Raw genomic sequence first — 27,209 nt, forward strand, 5'->3', positions numbered from 1 at the left:
CAAGATGTTAGCCACTTTTACCATCTGTAGTGTTGAGTGTGAGAAGAGGTGTGGGTAGGTGGTAGCTAGGGGTTTTGGGTTGAGCCAGGTGTCTAACCAGAAGTAAGTGTGCGTTCCACTATTTGTTAAAACAAAGGAAATTGACTGTAAGGTTGGGATTTGTTGAGAAATCATGCGGCATAGAAAAGAGGTTTGGGGACCCGAGGAGACTAGGGCATTGGGGTGTTGTAGCTCTAACCAGTCTAGCCAGGGTGATTCTGTGGATGAGAGTTCTTTGACAGCAAACTTCATTAGGAGACAATTATTTTGAACCTATAGGTTTTTCATCCCTAAACCACCGAATTTTTTTGGCGTACAAACGTTTTTCCATGCAATTAGGCATTTTGCACCCGAGCAGGCATCCTCACCAGCCCAGAAAAAGGATCTTCTCAGGGAATCAATGATTTTTAGGGTTTTTTTGGGGATGCGAAAGACAGACATGAAGTATGTAAGGAGGGAGTCAAGGACGACCGAGATGAGGATGAGTCGATCGCCCCTGTCTAGGAGCTTGGCATGCCAACCAGTTAGAAGTTTTCGGGGTCGTTCAATCAACGGGGCGAAGGCATTGGAGGGAGGCTTGGTCGGAGCAAGGGGGAGTCCAAGGTAGGTTTGAGGAAGGGGGCGCGTGTGCAGTCCATGGCGAGGGCAGTGCTGGCAGCTAGGTTTTCATTTGCGTACAAGGTTGCTAGGGTGGTTTTGGAGAAGTTTATGGTGAGGCCAGTAGCCTGAGCAAAATTCTGAAGGATTTTTTTGAGTGTGACAGCGGCAGCGGGGGAGGCGGCTGCGATGATCAATGTATCGTCGGCGTATTGGAGAACGGTAGGGGGTAGGTGGGTAAAAATGGGGTGGTGGAGGTCGGGATCGGAGTTCTGGAGGATAAGTTGCTGGAGCAGATCGACGACAATTAGGAAGAGGTAGGGGGAGGCCGGGTCTCCCTGGCGCAGGCCATTCTTACATGGAGTCCAGCGACCTGGAATGCTGTTTAGGAGGATGGCAGCCTTGCCAGTATGGAGAATATTTTGAATCCAACTATGAAAGGTTTGGGAGAAACCACGGACAACCAGAATTTTGTCTAGGGCGTTCCAAGCAACTGAATCGAAGGCCTTACTGAAGTCAAGTTTGAAGATCATGGTTGGGCGTTTGCGAGAGTGACAAGTGCTGATAAGATCTGCTACAAAGACATAGTTTTCAGCAATTTTCCTTCCGGTAATGAAACCAGTCTGATTACCATGGACGAGATGAGGGATGAAAGGTTTGAGGCGCGAAGTTAGGACCTTGGCAACAACTTTGACCGGGCCGTTTTGCAAGGATATTGGTCTGAAGGCGTCAGGTGATGTTGTGGAGGCAGATTTTGGAAGGAGAGCAATGTGGGCACGGTATAGGCGCTCCGTGTCTGCCACACCTTGGTGAAATTGTGCGAAAAAGGAGAGTATTTCCTAGTTGATAGAGGGCCAGAAGGTTTTATAGAAGGAGGGGCCGAAACCATCGGGGCCAGGGCTTGCTTGTGGGTTCATTTGGAAAAGGCCAATTTGATCTCATCTTCGGTGAATTGTGCATCAAGGGCATGAAGAACAGGTACGGGGTGAGGATAGATCGACGCGAGATCAAAAGGCCAAGTCGTGGAGATAGTAGAGCCAATGAGCGTGATGAAAAAATCTCGCAGGATGTCAGCTTTATGGTGGTGCGAGGTAAAAACCGAGCCGTCTCAAGTGCGTGATGAAAAAATCTCGCAGGATGTCAGCTTTATGGTGGTGCGAGGTAAAAACCGAGCCGTCTCAAGTGAGGGAGAAGATTTTGTTTTTTCGAAGGCGTTGTGAGGCAGACATTTGGAAGAACTTGGAGTTTTCACCGCTGTGTATTGCTCGGGACACTTTGGCACGCCATTTCCATTAAGACATTTTTTCTAGAATGGTGCTTTTTAGGAGAGAAACGATGATCTTACGTGTGAGTTGTTCTGGTGGGGAGAGAGGCCTGGATTCTTCTGCGTGATCCAGAGCAGAGATGGCAATTTTGCAGTGAGATTCATGGAGGGGGCGGGAATGCGCGAGCGAGCCCATTTTTTGAGCGTGGCCCAAGTTTGTTTGAGCAGAGAGGCGAGGGAGGCGACAGAGTTGGGCGGTGATGTGGGCTGATGTGAGGCCCAAACCAAGGAGATGATATCTCGGCAGGGCTGCAATTTGGCCCAATCAGGTTCGAATTTAAAGAAGTTTGAGCGCGGGATTGTTGTGGTGACGTGGATGATGACGGGGACGTGATCAGACGTGAAACACGTGAGGGATGTGAGGGAGGAGTTGGGGAAGGCATCATCCCAAGCTAAGTTGAAGAAGGCACGGTCGATGCGTTCTAGGGTGGGTGTGGTTCTATTGTTAGTCCAAGTAAATTGGCGGTCGAGAAGTGGTAACTTGATGAGGGCAAGCTCATCAATAGTTTGGTTGAAGGCGTTGGCCTCTGTCAATCTAAATGCATCATTGTTTTTGTCTGAGGGGAAATGAAGGAGGTTGAAGTCACCGACGAGTAGCCAGGGTGAGTCATCTGGTTGGGCGATAGCTAACAGTTCATCAAGGAATTGTTGCTTGAGAGCGTGTGAGGAGCGGGCGTAAATGTTAGTGATGGCTACGTTACGGTCAGTTGTCGTTGATCGCAAGATCAGGGTTGAGGAGAAAGAGAGGTGGGAGAAGGAGATCACTTGGAACAAGGCGGGGTTAATGGCAGAGATGGTGCCACCCGCAATGCCTACAGCTGGTAAGGAGAATACTTGATCAAGATGACGAGGCATGAATGATCTTAGCTTCGGATCAGGCAGCGTGTCAAGTTTGGACTCTTGTAATAGGGCGATATGCGGATTGATTGAGATTAGTTCAGAGAGGACGTCGGAGCATTTGTCTTGGTCACCAAGGCCGCGTACAGTCGATGAACATATGGAGAAAGTTGCATTACTCATGAGAAAGATTCATACACCAGGGTTTTAAGACCGAAATACAACAACTAAGTGGTAGCAAAAGGTACACCGCATCGGTAAAGTAGTACATGATCGGGCGATCACAAGCGAGGGGCCAAAAGTACAGTGACACAACTAGCGTAAGTAAGGCGCGGGCAACTGGCGGCGGTGTCGAGCCACACCCCGCCGTGCAGAGCAGAGCTGGCGTGCTGATCATGGTGAATCTTCAGCACCGGAGGCCGAGTCCTCAACTTCTAGGATGGCGTCAACATGGTCATCATCCGCCCCGGAAAGGAGGGCAATGGCTGCGAGATCTTCAGCTGAGGCAGGAGGGGCATCGGAGACGTCAAGGCGAGCCTCATGGATGGCACAGTCGATAGCCGTGCCCACGTCCGCAGGAGAGAGGCGAGCTTCCTTGGCCTTGACCACCTTGGTGAGCATATGCAAGTATTTGGCCTCCTTGCCAGCGAGCCGCGCGCTGCGGCGTAGCTTGTCCTTGGAGCAGGACTGATCACGAGCCGTCTTATGGCGTTCCTTGCGTATGATACACTCATGGGTGTCCAGATCATGGAGAGGCAACGCTGCATCAGATTTGTCATGGGTCAGGGCAGCTGTGGTAGTATGTAGAGGAAGTGATTGAGCAGGAGACTGGGGGAGTGGGTCTTTACCAGCAGTACGTGACTATTCGCCGGCCGAAAAGGTGAAGTTGGGGGTGATTACCGTGTCAGAAGCCGCCGGCACGACCGCCGTAAAGGCGGAGGTGTCAGAAGGAGTGAGCAGGCGGACAAGCGGTGCAGCGTCCGCATGGAGAGAAGGCGGGGGGGGGGGCACGGCCCCGACCAACGACGATGGCCGGATGACAAGAGGGCCCGAAGAGCCCCCCACGAGTGCATGCACCACGACCATGGATGTCGGCTGGTTTGCATGCAGAAGCGGGGCATGCATGTCCTCAGAGCCGGCAGATTCGTCGTCCGAGATGACAAGGGGCTGACGCATGGAACCAGGTGGAGGAGAGGGAAAGTGCAGGGCAGATCCACCAGTGCCATAGCCAGATGAGACCAGAGCCGCGTGTGCAGCTCCACTGACAGCCACAGGGCGTGTACCATCGTACGTGGGGACGACGCGCTAGCCAGAACGAATGGCAGTGATGACTGGGGTGAGGTGTTCTGGGGAGGCGGGTCGTGGAGAGCCACTTTGAGAGAGAGGGGCGGAGTCTCCGTCAGAGGAGTCGCCACCAAAAGGGTTGGCGCCATCGCCGTGATGCCAGCGTGAGATCTCCACTACTTTGGCTATCTTGATTTCGTTGATGGGAGAGAGTTGGATGGCGATGCTGGGTGGGGATGGCTTGCCGGACTGGAGCAAGATCATGGCGCAGACAGATGTGTAGTCAATGCCATGCAGGTAGAAGTCATCAATGGCACACACGTCACCGAGGAAAGCCAAGGCGAAGCGAATGCCGTCGTTGTGCCAGAGTTCGTGCGGGAACTCAGAGACTTGATTTCGGCAAGGTCAGTGAAAATAGCAATGGATCGGTCGACGTGCTCGACCGACTCGATGGTGATGGTGTTGCCTTCAAAGTCTATAGGGCTGTGATGGACAACATCATTGCGGGCAGAGGGGGTGTGGAAAGTGAGGCAAGCCACCCCACGCCATGAGCCGCCCATGATGAAGGCGGGGTTACCGCACGTAAGATGGATAGCACGGCGGATGAGCGGAGTGGGGTTGGGGTCGGGTGTTCGAAGGTGGGAAAATGCGAAACAGCATGGGCAGTGCACTAATGTGACGTCCGGATAATTAGGCTACAGTAATCTCACGATAATGATGCCACGTGACCATGGTTACTATTTTTAATCTTGCGGTGTATCACGTCCCTTTCGAATTCTAACTTAAAATAAAGTTAAACGATAAAAGTTTTCTAAAGTCAAATCTAAAATGTTCAAAGTGTAGCAAATAAATCATATATGATCAGGGTGGTGAACCCAAAATTTTATAAAATGCTTAGATGCACTAAATGATAGAAACAATAGCTAAATTATTTATTTAATCGTCACTTAAATGATTAAATTATTGAAAACTACTTTTAATAAATAAAAGGATAATTGTGGCAGTAATATAATTACTACCACTAATTTAGGTGCTAGAATTATATTTCATAAAACAAAAATAGTATGAATTAAAACCGTAAAAGAAAAATGTTATAAACAGTTAAACAAAAAAAAATAGAAGATCCCCCCCCCCCGCTGGACCATGGCCCAGCAGGCCATAGGGCCACCAGGCCGGCCCACCCCACTCCCCTTAACCCCCCGTCGACCGAACCCTAACCACCCCGTCCCCCCACTCGCTCGATCCCCACGCCGCCCGCTCCTCCTCGATCTGAATCGGGATCGCCCCGATCCCGCCCCGCCCGCGACCTCGACGACGGCGCCCGTCGCCGGCGCCGCCCTGCTGCCGCCCTCCTCATCTCCGCCTCGCCATTCTCCGCCCTCCGCCTCAACCTCCCCCGCGCGTCTCCCTCGCCCCTCCCCGATCTAGATGGAGGGAGACGGCGCCTCGGCCCCGCCGCCTCACCCCTGCGCCCGATGCAAGCCGGCGTCGGCGCCGCCCCTCCCGGACTCCTCGCCCCTCCTCTCCCTCGCGCGGCGCCCAGCTGAAGCCGCCGCCTCGCCTCGTCGTCGACCCGACGCCATTCGCCGTCGCTGCCACCTCGCCCCCGTCGTCGATCTACCTCGTCGGACCACCCCGAGCCCGCTGTCCGTCCCTACAGCATCGCTGTGAGCTCCGCCACCCCCCCTGTGCCTTCCCGAGCTCGGATACGAGCTCCTGCATGTCCTCCCCACCACCCGTAACTCCGGCCACCGCTCCCCTCGCAGCCTCCGCCGCGTTTGTCACCGTCCCCTGCCCGGCGCCACTCCGGCCTCCTCACGGCCCGTCGCGTCGCTGCTCTGGCCGCGGCCACGAGCCACGCGCCGCCCCCCTTCTTCCTCCCCTCTCGCTGGCCGCATCGGGCGCCGACGCCCGCGCCTTCCCGGTCCGGCGCCGTGGACGCTGCAGCGCCGCCGGCCACGCCCTGCCGTGGCCCGCCTCCCCTCTCGCCTGCAGCCGGCGCCCAGCCCGCCTCGCCGGTGCTGGCCCGCGCGCCTGCAGCGGCCGCCCGAGTTCGCCCGTTAACGGGTGGCGCCCGCGGCCTGCACCCAACGCCCGCAAGGCCCCCCTAGGCCAATGACGTGTGGGGCCTAGCCCCCACAGAACGTTTCTGTTAAAAAAAGAGATAAAAAAATATATATATTAATAATATTAATATTAAAATTAATTAATTAAATAATTAATTTAATTAACTATGATTAATTTAACTAATTAAGTATAATTAACCTAATGACTAATTAACCTAGTGAACTACTGATTATTAACTAAACAGTGAATGACAGGTGGGTCCCAGTGGACCCACACAGTAGGTTGACCAGGTCAACGGTCAACGTTGACTGCTGACGTCATGCTGACGTCAGCATACACTATTCTGGATAATGTTAGAGTTAAATAATTAAATAAATTCTAAAAATGATTAAATCTTTTAAAATTAATATAAAATAAACCGTAGCTCAGATGGAAAAACTTTGTACATGAAAGTTGCTCAGAACGACGAGACGAATTTGAATACGCAGCCCGTTTATCCGCCACGCATCCCTAGCATAGCGAACACGCAACTTTCCCCCTCTGTTTCATCTGTCCGAAAACGCGAAACACCGGGGATACTTTCCCGGATGTTTTCCCCCCTTCACCGGTATCACCTCATACCGCGATAGGGCACCCCTAGCACCGATACTTGTCATGTCATGCATCGCTATGCATCTGTTCGCTTAAATATTTATTGTTTCTCCCCCCTCTTCTCTCGCTAGACACCGGGACCGACGCCGCTGCTACCCAGTACGACTACGGAGTTGACGATCCCTCTCTCTTGCCAGAGCAACCAGGCAAGCCCCCCCCTTTGATCACCAGATATCGCCTACTCTTCTCTATACTGCTTGCATTAGAGTAGTGTAGCATGTTACTGCTTCCCGTTAATCCTATATTGATGCATAGCCTGTCCTTGCTACTACTGTTGTTACCTTTACCTGCAATCCTAATGCTTAGTATAGGATGCTAGTATTTTCATCAGTGGCCCTACATCCTTGTCCGTCTGCCATGCTATACTATCGGGCCGTGATCACTCGGGAGTTGATCACGGGTATATACTATATGCTTTATACATGATACATGTGGTGACTAAAGACGGGTCGGCTTGAGGAGCACCCGCGAGTGGAGTTTTGAGGCGGAGCGGCAGGGCAGGTTCCGACCACCTAGGAGAGAGGTGGGCCTGGACCTGGTCGACGTTCGCGGATACTTAACACGCTTAACGAGATCTGGGTATTTGATCTGAGTCTGGCCATTTGGTCTATACGCACTAACCATCTACGCGGGAGTAGTTATGGGTATCCCGGCGTCGTGGTATCAGCCGAAGCCTTCTTGACGTCAGCGACGGAGCGGCGCGCGCTGGATTGGACTGGAACGCCACTAGGCTAGGTCTGCTTCCGGCCGCCCACGCAACGTGCAGGTGTGCTAAGGGCGATGGGCCCAGACCCCTGGGCGCTTAGGTTTAGACCGGCGTGCTGACCTCTCTGTTGGTCTAGGTGGGGCTGCGACGTGTTGATCTTCCGAGGCCGGGCATGACCCAGGAAAGTGTGTCCGGCCAAATGGGATCGAGCGTGTTGGGGTATGTGGTGCACCCCTGCAGGGAAGTTAATCTATTCGAATAGCCGTGATCTTTGGTAACAGGACGATTTGGAGTTGTACCTTGACCTTATGACAACTAGAACCGGATACTTAATAAAACACACCCTTCCAAGTGCGAGATACAACCGGTGGTCACTCTCTCACAGGGCGACGAGGGGAGGATCATCGGTTAGGATTATGCTATACGATGCTGCTTGGAGGACTTCAGTCTACTCTCTTCTACATGCTGCAAGACGGAGGCTGCTAGAAGCGTAGTCTTCGAAAGGACTAGCTATCCCCCTCTTATTCCGGCTTTCTGCAGTCCAGCCCACATATAATAGCCTTATTCCAGTTGATACCAATGCATACATATGTAGTGTAGCTCCTTGCTTGCGAGTACTTTGGATGAGTACTCACAGTTGCTTTCTCCCCCTTTTCCCCCCTTTCCTTTCTTCCTGGTTGTCGCAACCAGATGTTGGAGCCCAGGAGCCAGACGCCACCGTCGACGACGACTCCTACTACACCGGAGGTGCCTACTACTACGTGATGCCCGCTGACGACGACCAGGAGTAGTTAGGAGGATCCCAGGCAGGAGGCCTGCGCCTCTTTCGATCCGTATCCCAGTTTGTGCTAGCCTTCTTAAGGCAACCTTGTTTAACTTATGTCTGTACTCAGATATTGTTGCTTCCGCTGACTCGTCTATGATCGAGCTCTTGTATTCGAGCCCTCGAGGCCCCTGGCTTGTAATATGATGCTTGTATGACTTATTTTATTTGTAGAGTTGTGTTGTGATATCTTCCCGTGAGTCCCTGATCTTGATCGTACACGTTTGCGTGTATGATTAGTGTACGATTGAATCGGGGGCGTCACAAGTTGGTATCAGAGCCGACTGCCTGTAGGAATCCCCCTTTCCAACTCCTTGGCCGAAGTTGAGTCTAGTCGATGAAAACTATTTTACTAACATGGCTGTGTGGCCCATGGGCCCACGTCGCCATTGTGTGGTAGTAGTATCTTTTATTCCTCGACCTATACTCTGGGACTCCGACCTCTCTTCTATTCGGGTTTAAATGATTTTGCTAAATCTAACATTAAGATCTCGTTATCACTTTCACCCGGAGAGCCCCTTGTTATTGAGGATCGTCTGCTGCACCAGAAGACCCTGAAGATATTCTCCGCTATTAACCCGAGAACTTGTGTTCATCGCATTTACAATTTCTCTTCTACCGTCAACCCTTATGATAACTACTTGCAGTTGTCATTCGTACATTCATCCCCAGTTGGTCTTGTTATTACAAGATACCCCGAAATACTCGTCGTTGTTTCGATAATCCTTTGACCTTAGTGCCTTGCTGTTCATTGTCACCTGAATACCCAAACGGATAATTCTCGCACTTATCGAGTATCCGCTCATCCCCAGATATTCATGCAGTTCACAAAATTCTTCGAAATACCATTCGGTCTTCCGAAGATCCTCAGCAACCTATTGCTCCTGAAATTCTTGCTTGCTTGCATTATGGTTAATCCCATAAGTATAGCAATCTTATTGGCAACCTTTGTCAATATCATTTTGAGTCCATTGACTCAATATGTTGCGAATGCTCGCAATCCTCACTCAGATCATAAAATTCATCCTTCCAGCTCAGATGTCATTTAAAACGTGAGCTGGTCCTCGGCCAATCAGATTGCCATCGATTGTACCCCTAAGTCTATTCAACTTGTCCGTCCTTGATCAAAGCGTTTGCTCCTGATCCCTTGATTTGAAAATCATAATTCCTTTGTTATTTAAACGTTGAATTATTCAGATATTCTGTAAAACGATGCATTTGCATTCTTTCTTCCTCTGATTGGGTATCGATACTCACATCAGCTCCATTGTGGGTCACCATATCCACTGTTGGATTATTATCCGACAATGTCATTCGTAATGAATCACCTTGTGAGTTCTTTCTCCGATACATAATGCCTTTGGTAATTTGTATCCTCTCCTTTTGCCAACCATGCTCTGCTTTCGAGCTGGTAATATTTACTCATGAAACTTGTGGTATATGTTTCTAAGAAGCCCCTATGGGTTGAACATATGCCTTCTCTAAAACTGTGTGAACCCAAAAGATTTCACGGGTCATACTTATATGGTATTGCACCAGGTAAAAACTTTCAAAAAGTAATGTCATTTTTGAAATACGAGAGGTGAATGAAAAGTTATGCATTGAAGAAGTGGGAGTCGACCTTGAACCTTGCGTTCATGCCCATGGACACGATGTAGATCTTATCATTAAAGCTTCTCTTAATTAATTATTCCTTTGGTATAAGTTCATCTTGTATCTGGGATCTGGCCTTTTGCAATCGTGGTTCCGACCATGTTCTTCTTTAAATACAATTTCTCGTGCAAGTTTAAGCACTTGTCTTCTGCGGAGTAATACCCCAGACCAACCTCTACTTTCATTTGTCGTCGAGTATTACCCCCTAGTATCTCAAGATTATCACGGAACTGCATAACCTCTTATGAGTTCTTCATCAAGTGCTACATTCTCATTGATTCAAATTTTTCATGAGCTCTGAGTAATTTAACACTCAAAGACATTGATAACTGAATCGAGTCCGCACTGCGATTCAACAACTCTTAGTAACCTTCAATGCATACGAGTTTGTACTCGATCGTGTCATTCCCAGCTGATTGACCACATCATCATCGTCAGGCTGACTGCTTGACCATTCTACCTATGTCCTTCATCCTCGAGACACAATCCCGACAATGCTCTAAGCTTACATCGAACTTTCACCATCATATTGGTTGTCTTGAGAGACAACTCTGAATTCTGAGATGGCATCTTATCTATGGTTATAATAACCTTTTGCTTCACCATTCCCTTGGCTTGATGTCATCGCCAAGCGATTGCATCCTCATGGAGCCTCTCGGCAAAATTTGTTGTGATCATCATCATAATTTTAACTCTTTCCAGGATACCAATCGAATTCATGACGAGAAATACCATCCTTGCCCTCGATGATTTGTGTTATCATCGACCATTTATTGCCTTCCCACCAACACAAGCGTGTTCGTGTTTGGTGTTATACCTTCAGTTCCTTGCTATCCAGCAATTGGTTTTCTTTACCTTGGAACATTACCTTCTATTATGTCATCAATGTTGTGAGAATTTCACCACCTCTTAAGAATTCGTGATACAGTGATGCTTCTCGCCATCACCATTCCTTACTTGGTCCCCGTGTTGAGTGAACTCCGTTGTGCAAATCTAATATCACTAGCAACCCTATTGCTTCAGAGTTATTGGACAATGATTCCAATTTGGTGTGTTGGTTGCCCAATCGCCATTCCGACGTTGGTCGTGCAACCCAACCCATATTTCGGGTGCACCTTTCAACCAATGTTTAATTGTGTATGGTTCCCTCCAGCATACATCATTAAGTCATTTGATTTGACTAAGGTTATCTCCTTGTTCACTTAATTGTGGAAATCCATCTTTTGGAAAACTCTTTGAATTGTCGCTGAGTTCATCAGCCACCTCCTCATTATCTCCTTGATTTAATGATGAACTCTTGTTTCGGAACTCGCTTCCATAGTTCAATTCCCGAGAATCTTACAATGTCATCTCGGCAATTTGTGTTGCACCTTTCTTCTCAGGCATCCTGAGTCTGAGTTATCCTGACACCAATCAGATCTGAATCTCGGTCAGATATGATGGTTAGGACTTATTTCCAAGAGTTATAACATTGGTCCTTATATACCGGTAAGGTGAGGTCATGCCTATCACCCCTGGCCAGAGGACCTATTGTTACAGTTCCCTTTTTAGCTAGCTTAGCGATTCTTCCTTGAGGAAATCATAAGACTTATTCTACAAGTTGTTCCTGATGAATCCTTTATGCATCCTAAGTCTGACCTTACTTGAATACCACGCCAACGCTATCTCGAAGCATGTCTGTGGTACTCCGATTTTCAATAAGAGCATTGAAAGCGCAATGCTAAGTTTTCTTTAACCATTATCCAAACACCGTTGTATGGGTAATGTCATGAAATTTCTCTCCCCTTACTTAATGGGTTTTCTACATGATATCCTGCCACGGATATCATGCTCTGCTTGTCCTTGGGAAGGATATATCCCTGAATTATGTGTTTAAAACACATTTTCCTTTCCTTTCTTCTGTTAAACCTGATAATCACATTTTCCCTTCCATTGTCTTGTTAAGCTTTCTTGTAATCTGATTTAACTGAGCAGTGATAATCACCTCGTTGTACAACTCTGTCAGTAAGACCGTGTTACCATTGTTGATAGCATCCCGGTAACCACCGATGGACGAGAACTTTGCCTATTGGTCCGCCTCGTTCAACGAGCAGGAGAATGGTTCTCTTCGTCCCTCGCCCTTGGTATCGATGTTGTTGCCGACATAACTGACAGACTAGCCTCTGACATGCCTTGCTATCGTGACCATGCAAGATGTCACCCCTCCTACTTTTATCCCACATGGTGGGCCCATAACCCACAGTTCCACAAGATCGAAACCTGACTCTCATGTACACCCCCGGTTTCCAAAGCTATTCCTCGCGCTTGGTTTCGTATGTAATTCACGACCTAACTTCCCTGCCATATTTCATTCCGGTATTGGATGCAACATTCTTGTTCATTGCTCTGAACACCTTTCACACTCTATTTCAGGCAACAAACGATTGCCTATCCGCTTGAAATTTCTTAGTGCACCTTCTTGCCTTGCTCTTGATGAATCTCTTGAATTTCATCTCAAGAGATGCCTCTATGCCTTGTTCACTGAGATAGCCCCCAGGTACCTAGCTTGTGTTGAGCTCCGTCCTTCCCGAGTCTCCCTCCCTTATCTTTTCCATAAGGACGATGGAGATCTTGAAGAAAAGGATGCCGGCTTCATCATGATGACCCGGAGCAGGGGAATGAATACATCAGCGTAGTGGATCAACCTCTTCGAGAAGAGCAACCAAGACCGAGAAGACTCGATAGAATTTCGTAGCCACATCTTTCCCTTAGTCCCCTCCTAAATCTCGGGACGAGATTTCTTGTAGTGGAGGAGAATTGTGACGTCCGGATAATTAGGCTACAGTAATCTCACGATAATGATGCCACGTCACCATGGTTACTATTTTTAATCTTGCGGTGTATCACGTCCCTTTCGAATTCTAACTTAAAATAAAGTTAAACGATAAAAGTTTTCTAAAGTCAAATCTAAAATGTTCAAAGTGTAGCAAATAAATCATATATGATCAGGGTGGTGAACCCAAAATTTTATAAAATGCTTAGATGCACTAAATGATAGAAACAATAGCTAAATTATTTATTTAATCATCACTTAAATGATTAAATTATTGAAAACTACTTTTAATAAATAAAAGGATAATTGTGGCAGTAATATAATTACTACCACTAATTTAGGTGCTAGAATTATATTTCATAAAACAAAAATAGTATGAATTAAAACCGTAAAAGAAAAATGTTATAAACAGTTAAACAAAAAAAAATAGAAGATCCCCCCCCGCTGGACCATGGCCCAGCAGGCCATAGGGCCACCAGGCCGGCCCACCCCACTCCCCTTAACCCCCCGTCGACCGAACCCTAACCACCCCCGTCCCCCCACTCGCTCGATCCCCACGCCGCCCGCTCCTCCTCGATCTGAATCAGGATCGCCCCGATCCCGCCCCGCCCGCGACCTCGACGACGGCGCCCGTCGCCGGCGCCGCCCTGCTGCCGCCCTCCTCATCTCCGCCTCGCCATTCGCCGCCCTCCGCCTCAACCTCCCCCGCGCGTCTCCCTCGCCCCTCCCCGATCTAGATGGAGGGAGACGGCGCCTCGGCCCCGCCGCCTCACCCCTGCGCCCGATGCAAGCCGGCGTCGGCGCCGCCCCTCCCGGACTCCTCGCCCCTCCTCTCCCTCGCGCGGCGCCCAGCTGAAGCCGCCGCCTCGCCTCGTCGTCGACCCGACGCCATTCGCCGTCGCTGCCACCTCGCCCCCGTCGTCGATCTACCTCGTCGGACCACCCCGAGCCCGCTGTCCGTCCCTACAGCATCGCTGTGAGCTCCGCCACCCCCCCTGTGCCTTCCCGAGCTCGGATACGAGCTCCTGCATGTCCTCCCCACCACCCGTAACTCCGGCCACCGCTCCCCTCGCAGCCTCCGCCGCGTTTGTCACCGTCCCCTGCCCGGCGCCACTCCGGCCTCCTCACGGCCCGTCGCGTCGCTGCTCTGGCCGCGGCCACGAGCCACGCGCCGCCCCCCCTTCTTCCTCCCCTCTCGCTGGCCGCATCGGGCGCCGACGCCCGCGCCTTCCCGGTCCGGCGCCGTGGACGCTGCAGCGCCGCCGGCCACGCCCTGCCGTGGCCCGCCTCCCCTCTCGCCTGCAGCCGGCGCCCAGCCCGCCTCGCCGGTGCTGGCCCGCGCGCCTGCAGCGGCCGCCCGAGTTCGCCCGTTAACGGGTGGCGCCCGCGGCCTGCACCCAACGCCCGCAAGGCCCCCCTAGGCCAATGACGTGTGGGGCCTAGCCCCCACAGAACGTTTCTGTTAAAAAAAAGAGATAAAAAAATATATATATTAATAATATTAATATTAAAATTAATTAATTAAATAATTAATTTAATTAACTATGATTAATTTAACTAATTAAGTATAATTAACCTAATGACTAATTAACCTAGTGAACTACTGATTATTAACTAAACAGTGAATGACAGGTGGGTCCCAGTGGACCCACACAGTAGGTTGACCAGGTCAACGGTCAACGTTGACTGCTGACGTCATGCTGACGTCAGCATACACTATTCTGGATAATGTTAGAGTTAAATAATTAAATAAATTCTAAAAATGATTAAATCTTTTAAAATTAATATAAAATAAACCGTAGCTCAGATGGAAAAACTTTGTACATGAAAGTTGCTCAGAACGACGAGACGAATTTGAATACGCAGCCCGTTTATCCGCCACGCATCCCTAGCATAGCGAACACGCAACTTTCCCCCTCTGTTTCATCTGTCCGAAAACGCGAAACACCGGGGATACTTTCCCGGATGTTTTCCCCCCTTCACCGGTATCACCTCATACCGCGATAGGGCACCCCTAGCACCGATACTTGTCATGTCATGCATCGCTATGCATCTGTTCGCTTAAATATTTATTGTTTCTCCCCCCTCTTCTCTCGCTAGACACCGGGACCGACGCCGCTGCTACCCAGTACGACTACGGAGTTGACGATCCCTCTCTCTTGCCAGAGCAACCAGGCAAGCCCCCCCCCTTTGATCACCAGATATCGCCTACTCTTCTCTATACTGCTTGCATTAGAGTAGTGTAGCATGTTACTGCTTCCCGTTAATCCTATATTGATGCATAGCCTGTCCTTGCTACTACTGTTGTTACCTTTACCTGCAATCCTAATGCTTAGTATAGGATGCTAGTATTTTCATCAGTGGCCCTACATCCTTGTCCGTCTGCCATGCTATACTATCGGGCCGTGATCACTCGGGAGTTGATCACGGGTATATACTATATGCTTTATACATGATACATGTGGTGACTAAAGACGGGTCGGCTTGAGGAGCACCCGCGAGTGGAGTTTTGAGGCGGAGCGGCAGGGCAGGTTCCGACCACCTAGGAGAGAGGTGGGCCTGGACCTGGTCGACGTTCGCGGATACTTAACACGCTTAACGAGATCTGGGTATTTGATCTGAGTCTGGCCATTTGGTCTATACGCACTAACCATCTACGCGGGAGTAGTTATGGGTATCCCGGCGTCGTGGTATCAGCCGAAGCCTTCTTGACGTCAGCGACGGAGCGGCGCGCGCTGGATTGGACTGGAACGCCACTAGGCTAGGTCTGCTTCCGGCCGCCCACGCAACGTGCAGGTGTGCTAAGGGCGATGGGCCCAGACCCCTGGGCGCTTAGGTTTAGACCGGCGTGCTGACCTCTCTGTTGGTCTAGGTGGGGCTGCGACGTGTTGATCTTCCGAGGCCGGGCATGACCCAGGAAAGTGTGTCCGGCCAAATGGGATCGAGCGTGTTGGGGTATGTGGTGCACCCCTGCAGGGAAGTTAATCTATTCGAATAGCCGTGATCTTCGGTAACAGGACGATTTGGAGTTGTACCTTGACCTTATGACAACTAGAACCGGATACTTAATAAAACACACCCTTCCAAGTGCCAGATACAACCGGTGGTCGCTCTCTCACAGGGCGACGAGGGGAGGATCATCGGTTAGGATTATGCTATACGATGCTGCTTGGAGGACTTCAGTCTACTCTCTTCTACATGCTGCAAGACGGAGGCTGCTAGAAGCGTAGTCTTCGAAAGGACTAGCTATCCCCCTCTTATTCCGGCTTTCTGCAGTCCAGCCCACATATAATAGCCTTATTCCAGTTGATACCAATGCATACATATGTAGTGTAGCTCCTTGCTTGCGAGTACTTTGGATGAGTACTCACGGTTGCTTTCTCCCCCTTTTCCCCCCTTTCCTTTCTTCCTGGTTGTCGCAACCAGATGTTGGAGCCCAGGAGCCAGACGCCACCGTCGACGACGACTCCTACTACACCGGAGGTGCCTACTACTACGTGATGCCCGCTGACGACGACCAGGAGTAGTTAGGAGGATCCCAGGCAGGAGGCCTGCGCCTCTTTCGATCCGTATCCCAGTTTGTGCTAGCCTTCTTAAGGCAACCTTGTTTAACTTATGTCTGTACTCAGATATTGTTGCTTCCGCTGACTCGTCTATGATCGAGCTCTTGTATTCGAGCCCTCGAGGCCCCTGGCTTGTAATATGATGCTTGTATGACTTATTTTATTTGTAGAGTTGTGTTGTGATATCTTCCCGTGAGTCCCTGATCTTGATCGTACACGTTTGCGTGTATGATTAGTGTACGATTGAATCGGGGGCGTCACAACTAAGCAGGGTGGTGCGGCAACGAGTGGCATGTCTCCTTATGGAGGCAGCGGCCCGGCCTCGTGGAACGGGCGAGACAAGTCATCATCTGAGTCGGATTTAGATACATAGGATGTGGCTGTGGTGTGCTGGGAGGCAATGAACACGTTGGCGAGGCGAGCTCGCAGTTCCTGAGTGTCGAAGGGGGAAGAGTGTGTGTGTGCATGGGATCATGGGGTGGGGTGGTGGGGGTGGGAGGAGGAGCTGAGGTGCGTGGCGGTGAGGGGGGGAGGGGGACACCATTGGTGCCAACAGGGACGCCGTGGAGGATGAAAGGGGACGACACACATACAGCTGGAAAGGGCTCGGAGAGGATGACGGGGATCTGGCCGATCATGAGAGTGTGCGGATCGGCTGCCGTAGCGGACGATGAGCTGCCGGGCTCCATTCTATGGAGACAGAAGGCTGGATTAGGGACAAGGCAAAAGTATCTGGGAGGGGAGGGAAGAAGGGCCAGATCCTGCGGTACCTGCAGTCGCGACTACGGTGGTCGTTCCGCTAGCAGCGGGCGCAGTGGACGGGATCACGACAGACCTCGACACAATGGTCTAGGGCAAGACAGCGGAAGCAACGGTGTCTCCTTTTGGTGGATGGAGTTGGGAGGGAGTGAAGATGAGGAGGGAGGAGCCGTCGTCGAGATATATAGGGGGCGGGGCAGCGGCGCATTGTGGCTGTGTGGGGAGGAGAGCAGCACGTCTCGATATGTGCACGTCGCGGAGCGGTTGGACCGAGTATGTAGCGTATCCGTCATCAGAGCGGTGAGACCATTTGCATGTGTCGGCGGTGGAGGCGACCGGGGGGGGGGTGTGAGGCGTGGTGATGGAGGGCTTAGGTAGGGTTTAGAGGCGATGATTATGGCTAGATGCTGGTCAGGGATAGGAGGGGGTGCGGCAGTGGTGTGGTAGTGCATGGCAGCGCGTGTGGCCGCGCGAGTTCGTTGGTTCCCAATGCGAGATGCTCGCCTGGTGCGGTCATCGGGGCGGCGTGTGGGGAGACAGGAGGCGGCGCGTTGGTGCCCGGATTAGACGCGGGTGGGTCAGGTGGGGTGTCCAATTTTGGCACAAATAGAGAGACCGATGGGGGGGGTATTGGTTCCTGCGCCCACCTCGCCCGCATGTGCGGCATCATGTGGCATGTATGGATCTTTTGTAGGATTTTGTTTGTCGGGGGACGCAACGCCTTCATCATTGTGCATGCCGCGAGCCCGCGATGCATGCAGAGCTGACCGGCCGTGCAGCGATGCCGTGGACGCGAGGGGCGGTCGTATCGGTGCATGGAGTGGCTGATGGTGATGAGTGTAAGGCCCAAGTATGGACTCAGGACGTGGGGGCAGCGAGGAGAAGGAGTAGGAAAAATAAGATTGGGGGAATCGGCTGCAGTGGGCAACGTCCATTTCTAGCTGGTCAAAAAGAAAAAAGATGAAACTCTTCAAAGTCAAGGGACCCCATTTTGAGAATTTCAAATTTGACTAGGCAGGAGGAGATGCCAGATTTAAAAATTAGGTCATGCACCTTAATTGCGTGAAAATCTTGTTGAACGGAGAAGCAATGGTTTAAGGCTGATTCAACTAGAAGTTCATTAGGTCTGACAGATATTTGCATGAAGGTAATCCAAAAAGGATGAGCGTGGTGAGTGTAATGCACATGAGGTGGAAGCTGGATAAAGCAACTAGCATTTAACATACGGTAAAAGAAACTAATACCGGGCCATTTTCGTCTCACCTTAGGCGAAGCCAGAGTTGATGGCGCTTGTGGCAGTGATGCAAAGACGACCGGCGATGAAGAGGAAGACGTGGAACCAAGCAACGAGGGCATGGCTTCAGCACGAAGAAGGCGTCGGGCACCACCCATGAGCATAGGCAAGGGGAAGCGGATCAGCATGCCCCTCTTGCGGTAGTCACCCATGGAGGCGATCAGTTTGGCTACGGCGAGCGAAGCAACGGTGAAGGAGAAGCAGGAGTCTCCGTTGTCAGTGGTGTTGAATTGGAGATAGGAGCCACCAAACAGGTGAGCAAGGACAAGGGCCATGGACGTGGCGTTGAGAGTGAATGGAAATTGGATGATTCGCGCGTACATTCGGTAGCCACGAGTTTGACTGCCAGGACGGGCGGTAATGTGGGAACGAAGCTGTGACCAAGCCATAGCTTCAAACTAAGACTCAGGTCATCAGGGATTTGGAGCAGCTGGGCAAGCGTCATGCATGTCGCGGCAGAGCGCGGTGAAGGCGGGAATGAGGGCAGATTTCTAGCGAAAGAGAAGGAATAGTTGCGGTAGCGGAGAGTGGTTTGAGCAAGGATGATCTCTTCAACACGTGCAGAAGCGACGTGGAAACGAAAGACCAGGGGAGAGCATTGTGCGGCGAAGAAGTGAGCAGCAGAGCCACCCAGGACGGTCTGGAGCAGCGCGGCGACAACTATGGTGTCGAGGTGGCGGTTGGAGTAGCCGAAGGTGATGTAGAGTGGTGAGGCGAGGTGGAGGGCCGGGGTGGTGATGTCGAGGTGGAGGTAGTAGGAGCAATCATCTTAAAACTCCAAGCCCATGGCATTGCCGCAGCCCAGGAAGCAGCGGAGCGCAACCTGTTCGGCCTTGACATAAGGTAGGTCGAAGAATGGCGAGGGTGGTGGAGCCACAGATGGTAGGAGCTCATCTAGGGGGTTGGTGGCAAGAGGTAGGTCAGTTGCAGGGGTGTCCGGAGGGTGTTTGGTGGTTGGGTCGTGGCCGGAGGCCGGCGGGGCAGCCGACAAGGAGGGCGGAGCGGGAGCGGGAGCGGGAGCCATCCTCGCGGTCTTGTCGTTAGATGAAATCTGATGATAATGATCTGTTACCATTGTTATCAAACTATCATACTACTATGCTACTAAACACTTTGTTGTAGATATTTAGTTCTCCAGGTGTGGTTGAATTAACAACTCAACTGCTAATACTTAGAAATATTATTTGGCTTGCCTTGTGTCGAATCAATAAATTCGGGTGAAATAGTACCCTAGAAAACTGTTGCGATCCCCTATACTTGTGGGTTATCAAGACCTTTTTTGGCACCGTTGCCGGGGAGCATAGCTCTATTAATTGAGTCACTTGGGAATTATATCTGTTAATCACTATGAAGAATCTGAAAGACACTAGAACCAAGATCGTACCTTCTAAGACGAGGGGAGGTAAGGAACCGCATGTAGCTCTGCACTTGATTCACCTTCTGTTCTGAGTAGACTTGCGACACCACCACCTGTTATTCAGTCTGATCTGTCGCATGTAATTTATGATGCTACTTCTGCTATGAATGATGCTAGTACTATGTTTAATGAAACTGTGCCACTAGATGAATTTCTTGATGCACAACTTACTAAAGCTAAAGAAATTGAAAATGCTGAAACTGATGAAAATTATGATTCACCTATTATGCCTAGCTCTCCTACTAGAGTTGAAGTACCCGAGGGTTATGTTATGGATGGGGAGATAGCTAGATAAATCCTTTGCTTGTAATGATAGAGATGATGTTAAGAAATTACCGAGTAAGCTAAAAGAAAAGTCTATGATGAAGAAAATGAAATATGATTCTAAGTTTGCTACTTCTCCTATTTTTGTTACTGATATGGATTATGAATTCTTTGTCGATCCTGAGTTAATTACTTTGGTTGAATCTGATCCTTTCCATGGTTATGAAAATGAAACTGTTGTGGCACATCTTACTAAATTAAATGATATAACCACCCTATTTGCTCATGAGGAAAAAAATCGCTACTAGTACATTCTTAAGTTGTTTCCTTTGTCATTAAAGGGTGATGCTAAAAAATGGTTTAATACTCTTACTCCTGGTTGTGTGTGTAGTCCCCATGATATGTTTTATTACTTCTCTGTCCTGCTCATAAGAAACAAGCTGCTTTATAGGAAATAACGCACATTGAAGAAGAGAATCTCCCTCAAGCTTGGGGGAGATTTCTTAGATTAATTAATGATTTGCCTAATCATCCTCTCAAGAAAAGTAAAATACTTGATATCTTTTATAATGGACTAGCCAATACTTCTAGGGACTACCTAGATAGTTCTTCTGGTTGTGTTTCTAGGGAACAAACTGCTGAACATGTTGAAGAACTATTGAATAATATATTGAGAAATGATAATTACTACACACTTCCTTAACCACCACCTAAACCAACTCCAAAGAAGAGAGCTATTATATTCCTCGGTCCAGAAGATATGCAAGAGGCAAATAAATCTATGAAAGAAAAAGGTATTATAGCTGAAGATGTTAAGAATTTACCACTTGTTGAAGAAATACATCGAGTCGATACCCCGACACGGGTACTAAAGGTAAATTATCTTATTACATTTGATGAAGGTGATAGTCCTTATAATAAATCTGCTAGTCAATGCCTGGATGAATTTGGCAATTACATTATTAAGCAAGGACACTTCAATATGTATGTTAGCAAGCAATTGAAACGTAATGTTTTCATGATTGATTGTCTGAGTGACTTGATATTTAGAATTGCTAATGATGTTAAATGTCTAGGTAAACATGCATCTATGGTTCAAATTCAACTAAAACATGTTGCTAAGTCACAAAATTATTTGCTTAATGAGGTGAATAATAAAATGAATGATCATGCTGTTAGAGTAATGACTAGAGGAGGTAGAATGACTCAGGAGCCACTATATCCTGAAGGGGAACAAGATTCTCATAGAATTCATACTAATGCACCTAGTCCATCTAAGAAGAAAAAGAAAAATGATAGGACTTTGCATGCTTCTAGTGAACCTGTGGTAGAAAGACCTTCTGAGAATCATGATGATGCTTCTATTTCTGATGCCGAGACACAATATGGTAATGAACATCCACCTAGTGACAATGATAGTGATAATGATGATTCTCAACCAAATAATGATAAAGAATTGGATAATGATGTAGAAATAGAACCTGCTGTTGATCTTGATAATCCACCTCCTAAAAATAAAAGATATGATAAGAGAGATTTCATTGCTAGAAAACATGAAAAAAGAAAGAGAACCATGGGTTCCAAAACCCATGTGTTTTCCCACTAAACCATCTAAAAATAAAGATGAGGAAGAATTTGAAAGCTTTGTTGAAATTCTTAGGCCAGTCTTTTTGCGTACTTGTTTGACTGACATTTTGAAGATGGCCCCATATGCTAAATACATGAAAGACATAATCACTAATAAAAGAAAGATACCTGAAGCTGAAATCTCCACCATGCTTACAAATTATTCTTTTAAGGGTGGAGTACCTAAGAAGTTAGGTGATCCAGGAATACCTACTATAACATGTGATTTGGGAGCCGATATTAGTGTCATGCCTTTCTCTTCATATAGAAGACTTGATTTGAACAAGTTGACACCTACTGAAAATATCTTTGCAAATGGCTGATAAATCAACTGCTATACCTATCGGTATTTGTGAGGATGTCTCTATTGTGGTTGCAAATGTTACTATCTTAACAGACTTTGTTATACTTGATATGCCCGAGGATGACAACATGTTGATTATCAATTGGTAGACCCTTCTTGAATACTGCAGGGGCTGTTATTGATTGCAACGAAAACAAGATCACTTTTCATGTCAATGGTAATGAGCATATGGTATATTTTCTGAAGAAACAACTCCAAGTGAACGGTATCAATTGTATTGAAAAGGTTTCAACAATCACTATTGGAGGCTTTGAATTCCCTCTTCCTTCTGCCAAAAAGAAATATGAAACTCTTATTGTTAGGGAGATGCATATCCCCATTGAGGTAACCTAGTGTTATACAAAGATTCTTCGGTTTCATGTTACTCAAAAATAGTTTGTTAATATGACTTGATCAACCTTATTAATGGATTCTTTTTTAGGGGCATGTGGTTGATGAATTTAGTAAGCGCAACCTTTTGTAATCGTAGTTTGCTCTATGTTATTTTTAGTTTAATAAGGTAAAATGCCATGATTATCCTGTTTTTCGAATTATCCATGCAATAGAAATGGCCTAAAAATAGAAGTGCTCAGAATGTCGTAAAATTTTAACATGATTTTTCTGGAATATATAAGAATTTTTGGCACTGAATACATCCCAAGGGATGCCCCTGTTGCTCACAAGGCAACAGGGCACGACCACCCTTGGGCACGCCAAGATGCCTTGTGGGTCTCATAGGACCCATCTCATTTAGTACTTTAGCCCACTTCATCTCCTACCTACAGAAAAAATTGCGGTTGCTCTCTCTCTTGTGTTCTTACTCTCAAACCTGAGATTTTCGATCTCTTTGCTTGGAGCTTCATTTCTGAAACTATTTTGAGGGATTTCTCCTTGGTATGCGACTCCTCCATTGCCCCAATTAGTTTTTGTTTTTGTGGATTATATTTTGCATAATTAGATGCTCTTGGTGCTATTGAAAATGACGTTGCATGTTGAATTCTTTAAGTGCCAAGTAGTTTGAATGCTTGATATAGCCTCTAGACATTCATACGAGTAGCTGCTATCAATCTTGTGAAGTTTTATTGACATCATTTTGTGGTCCAAAAATTTCAAAAAATTTCTCTTAGTAAAATGAACTTCTTTAGGAGGAGTTCTTTGAGGAGGAGGTCCTCGGAGGGATTGTCGAGCGAGAGCTCGGTACAGAAAGTGTATATCGAACCAAGGGCAAGTCCGGCGTGAATCGCCGAAGCAAAATCATGTCGGTAGTCGTGTGATGGGTTCATGATAGGTGTGGGCATTAAGGAAGAATTCGATCAGTACATTCATAATATTGAGCTCAATCCCTTTATCGCAGATAAGTGCACTCAACACTACAACCTTGCACATTCATTCACTCAAAAGTTTGAGTACCACTCTCGCAACTCTAGAGTCTTATTTCACCTATATGATAGATCCTATGGTATGTCTAGAAGAATTCTGTGATGCATGCAATTGGGGCTAGCTCAGTGAACCACAAAAATCTGATTATGATATGTTTCTCAGTAGCCTTTGCAATGGTGAGGATAGGGAAGTTACACAAGCTAGAATGAAGTGCATTCATTTTCCTGCTATTCGATATTTTGCACTTTTTAATGGGAAATGCATTTATGGTAAGCAAGACTGTAGTGCACTTTGTGCCCCCGACTTGAGCATTATCCATACCGCTCTAACATGCCATAAACCATATAATCTTGGGGCAATTATTGCACGTAGACTGCACCGCAACACGGGCAATGGTGATTTGTATGGAGGAATTTATGCCTCCCACGCAGCTGCCAGGCTTGGGGTCTCCCCTTGACCTGATGACCCCATATTACCTGATAAATATCTAGATTTTGAGGCAATACAGTGCCATGACTTTATTAAGGACAACACTCACATATATGACTATAACTTAATATTTAATAAATACCCGGTCATTTTTGTTATTTTGCCTGCGCCTATTCTCTTCGATATTCAGAGAAAACAAAGATATTTTCTCCAAGAGAATGAGGTGCGAGAGTATGACGCAACGGTGGAAGCTGCCCTTCTCGCTGAGGAGGCAGCCCAACAGGCCTCCTCGAGCTAGCATTATGACTATTATGCTGATCAGCGATGGTGATTACCAAGCTAGGCCTAAAGCCTAAGCTTGGGAGAGTACGTATTTCTCACTAACATTACATTCATGTTCACACATTCATTTCAGTTGCCGGTGTTCATCCTCTTTCATTATATAATACATGTTAGTTTTATTTTGCTTTCTTCTTCTGTGTTTGAAAAACTCTAAGAAAATCAAAAAATATTTCTCGCTTCTTTTTGGTTTTTCTTTCTTGTTTAATTAGTTTAATATTAAAAGAAAACCCAAAAAGATTTCTCGTTTCTTCTTTATCTTGTTGGGATCTTTCCCGTGCAAATAGGTTTTCTCATTTTTTCTTTGTTAATTTGCTTTCTTCAGAAAAACCAAAAACTCCAAAAAATATTTAGTGTGTTTCTTTGAATTTCTTTTCTTTTTATTGAGTCATCACAAGGAGAAGACCACAATAAAATTGTTGAGTGGCTCTTGTATGCATTATTGTTGATCCAACAAAGAGCCAATATTACCTTGTCTTCTCCCTCGAATAAAATGTTTGCAGATTCCAGCTTAGTCCATGGCACTCTTGCACTATTATCATTTCCGTATCATTCAATAGTGCAAATGAAAGGCAATAATGATGATAATTTGATGAAGTGATTGTGGCAAGGAAAATTTGGTATGAACTCTACTTGTTTTTGTTCTTTTGCTTTTGTAAATATGTTTAACTTAGCATCCATGATTCAACATATTATGAGTCAACATGTTTGTGATGACAATTAGAGATTATAGTTGCTCATGCCATGCTTAAGTAGCTTGGAGTGAATAATGATTTATCTTGAATGTCAACATGCACTAAAATGGTTATGATGTAGTATGTTAATATGGTATCCCCCTCTGAATGTTTCAATTGGCTTGACTTAGCACATGTTCACACATGTAGTTGATTCAAAACCATTGATCCTAGTCGCCCCGAGACTCGGGTAATTTGAATAAACATCAACATGAGGATCAAATCTGAGTATAAGAGGTGAGCATTTTAGAAAAAAAATGTGATATGGGCCGGGCGCAAGCGGCCGACATAAGGATCAAATAAAACTCGAAAAGCCACATGTATTTACATATAAAATGCGGGTGTAGTAGCCCCCGATACTTAGGATGGGCACGAGCGGCCGTCCTAAGGGTTAAATCTTTATTTGGTGCCTGGACTGAATCCTTTTGATAAATGATAAGGCTACAACGAAGAAAAAACTCCTAGTGGCTGACCTAGCTAGGATTAAAAACGACCTCGTTAAATCCTAGCTTGAGGTCCAACAACTTAAGCAGAGCATTGTTCCCACTGGTAAGATACCATTTTCATCTTTATGTAAGATTTTCTGCGTCTAGCATGTTTAGTAAATGTACCATGACATTGTTGGATCAATTGTTAAGTAGCGCATGGTCGAGCTAGAAGCCCGGCTTCTCCTCCCCCCTCACTTCCAGCCCTGCGTTGCCCCCTCGCCCCGCGGGTTACTCGGGTGCTAAACCAAGCCATCGCTCACTGCCGAACAACCTCTCCTCCTTCGCTCCCTCCACCGCCGCCGCCGGCAAGCACCGCTGGGAAAAGCCCGCATGTCATCAGCGGTGACGGGTCATTCTTTCTATGCCCTCTCGTGTAGCCTAGGCAACACGGGGGCTCAGATACAGAGGGGAGTCTGGGGGGCACGGCATGCAGGCAGGCACGACGATCGTGCATCGGACATGCGAGGAGGCACGGCGGACGCATGACGAGGCGTGCAGCTGGGCACGGTGAGCGGCTACCAGGCGTGGCGTGGTGGTTGCTGCTACTTGTGAGCTGCATTGGGATTTCCTTGAAGAGGAGAGGATGATGTAGTACAGTAGAGATAAGTATTTCCCTCAGTTAAGAACCAAGATTATCAATCCGGTAGGAGAACCAGGCAACACCTCATTAGCAGTACCTACACACAAAATAACAAAGACTTGCACCCAAAGCGATCAAGGGGTTGTTAATCCCTCAATGATTAATTGGAAGGATCAAATCTCGTAGTGATAGATAGATAATTAAAACAAAAAATAAAGAAAGAAAGAAAAATGCAGCAAGGTATTTTTTATTTTAATATATGATAAAAAGTAGACCCGAGGCCCATAGTTTTCACTAGAGGCTTCTCTCTTGAAAATAGCATACGGCGGGTAAACAAATTACTGTTGAGCAATTGATAGAAACGCAAATAATCGTGACGATATCCAAGGCAATGATCATGTATATAGGCATCATGTCCGAGAAAAGTAGACCGACTCCTGCCTCCATCTACTACTATTACTCCACACATTGACCGTTAATACGTCTCCAACGTATCTATAATTTTTTATTGTTCCATGCTATTATATTATCTGTTTTGGATGTTTTATATGCATTAATATGCTATTTTATATTATTTTTGGGACTAACTTATTAACTTAGAGCCCAGTGCCAGTTTTCTATTTTTCCTTGTTTTTGAGTTTTACAGAAAAGGAATATCAAACGGAGTCGGAATAAAACTTTCGTGATGATTTTTCTTGGACCAGATGACACCCTAGAAGACTTGGGGAGAGGGCCAGAAGAGTCCCGAGGACTCCACAAACCCTCAGGGCGCGCCCTAGGTGGGTGCCCCTGGCTTGTCAATCCCTCGGGAGTCCACCCACCTCCCTCTCAGCTCTATAAATCCTAAAATATCCCAAACCACTGGAAGCGTCCACCAAAATACTTTTCCACCGCTGTAATATTCTTTTCCCGTGAGTCCCATTTTGGGGCCTTTTCCGACACCCCGCTGAAGGGGGATTCGATCATGGAGGGCTTCTACATCAACCCTCTTGCCCTTCCGATGAAGTGTGAGTAGTTTACCACAGACCTAAGGGTCCATAGCTAGTAGCTAGATGATTCTTATCTCTCTTTGATCTTCAATACAATGTTCTCCTTGATGTTCTTGGAGATCTATCTGATGTAATATTATTTTGCGGTGTGTTTGTTGAGATCCGATGAATTGTGGATTTATGATCAGATTATCTATGGATATTATTCGAG

The 27,209-nt window shown here is 47.6% G+C and overlaps 1 pseudogene; it reads right to left on the bottom strand.

The window, feature by feature from the left end:
• Nucleotides 1-17,628: 17,628 nt before the first annotated feature.
• On the bottom strand, nucleotides 17,629-19,433 carry LOC125537272 (uncharacterized; annotated as a pseudogene).
• Nucleotides 19,434-27,209: the final 7,776 nt, after the last annotated feature.

This window comes from Triticum urartu, chromosome 2A, assembly GCF_056163025.1.
Source record: "Triticum urartu cultivar PI428250 chromosome 2A, HENAU_Tu73, whole genome shotgun sequence".
NCBI lineage: Eukaryota > Viridiplantae > Streptophyta > Magnoliopsida > Poales > Poaceae > Triticum > Triticum urartu.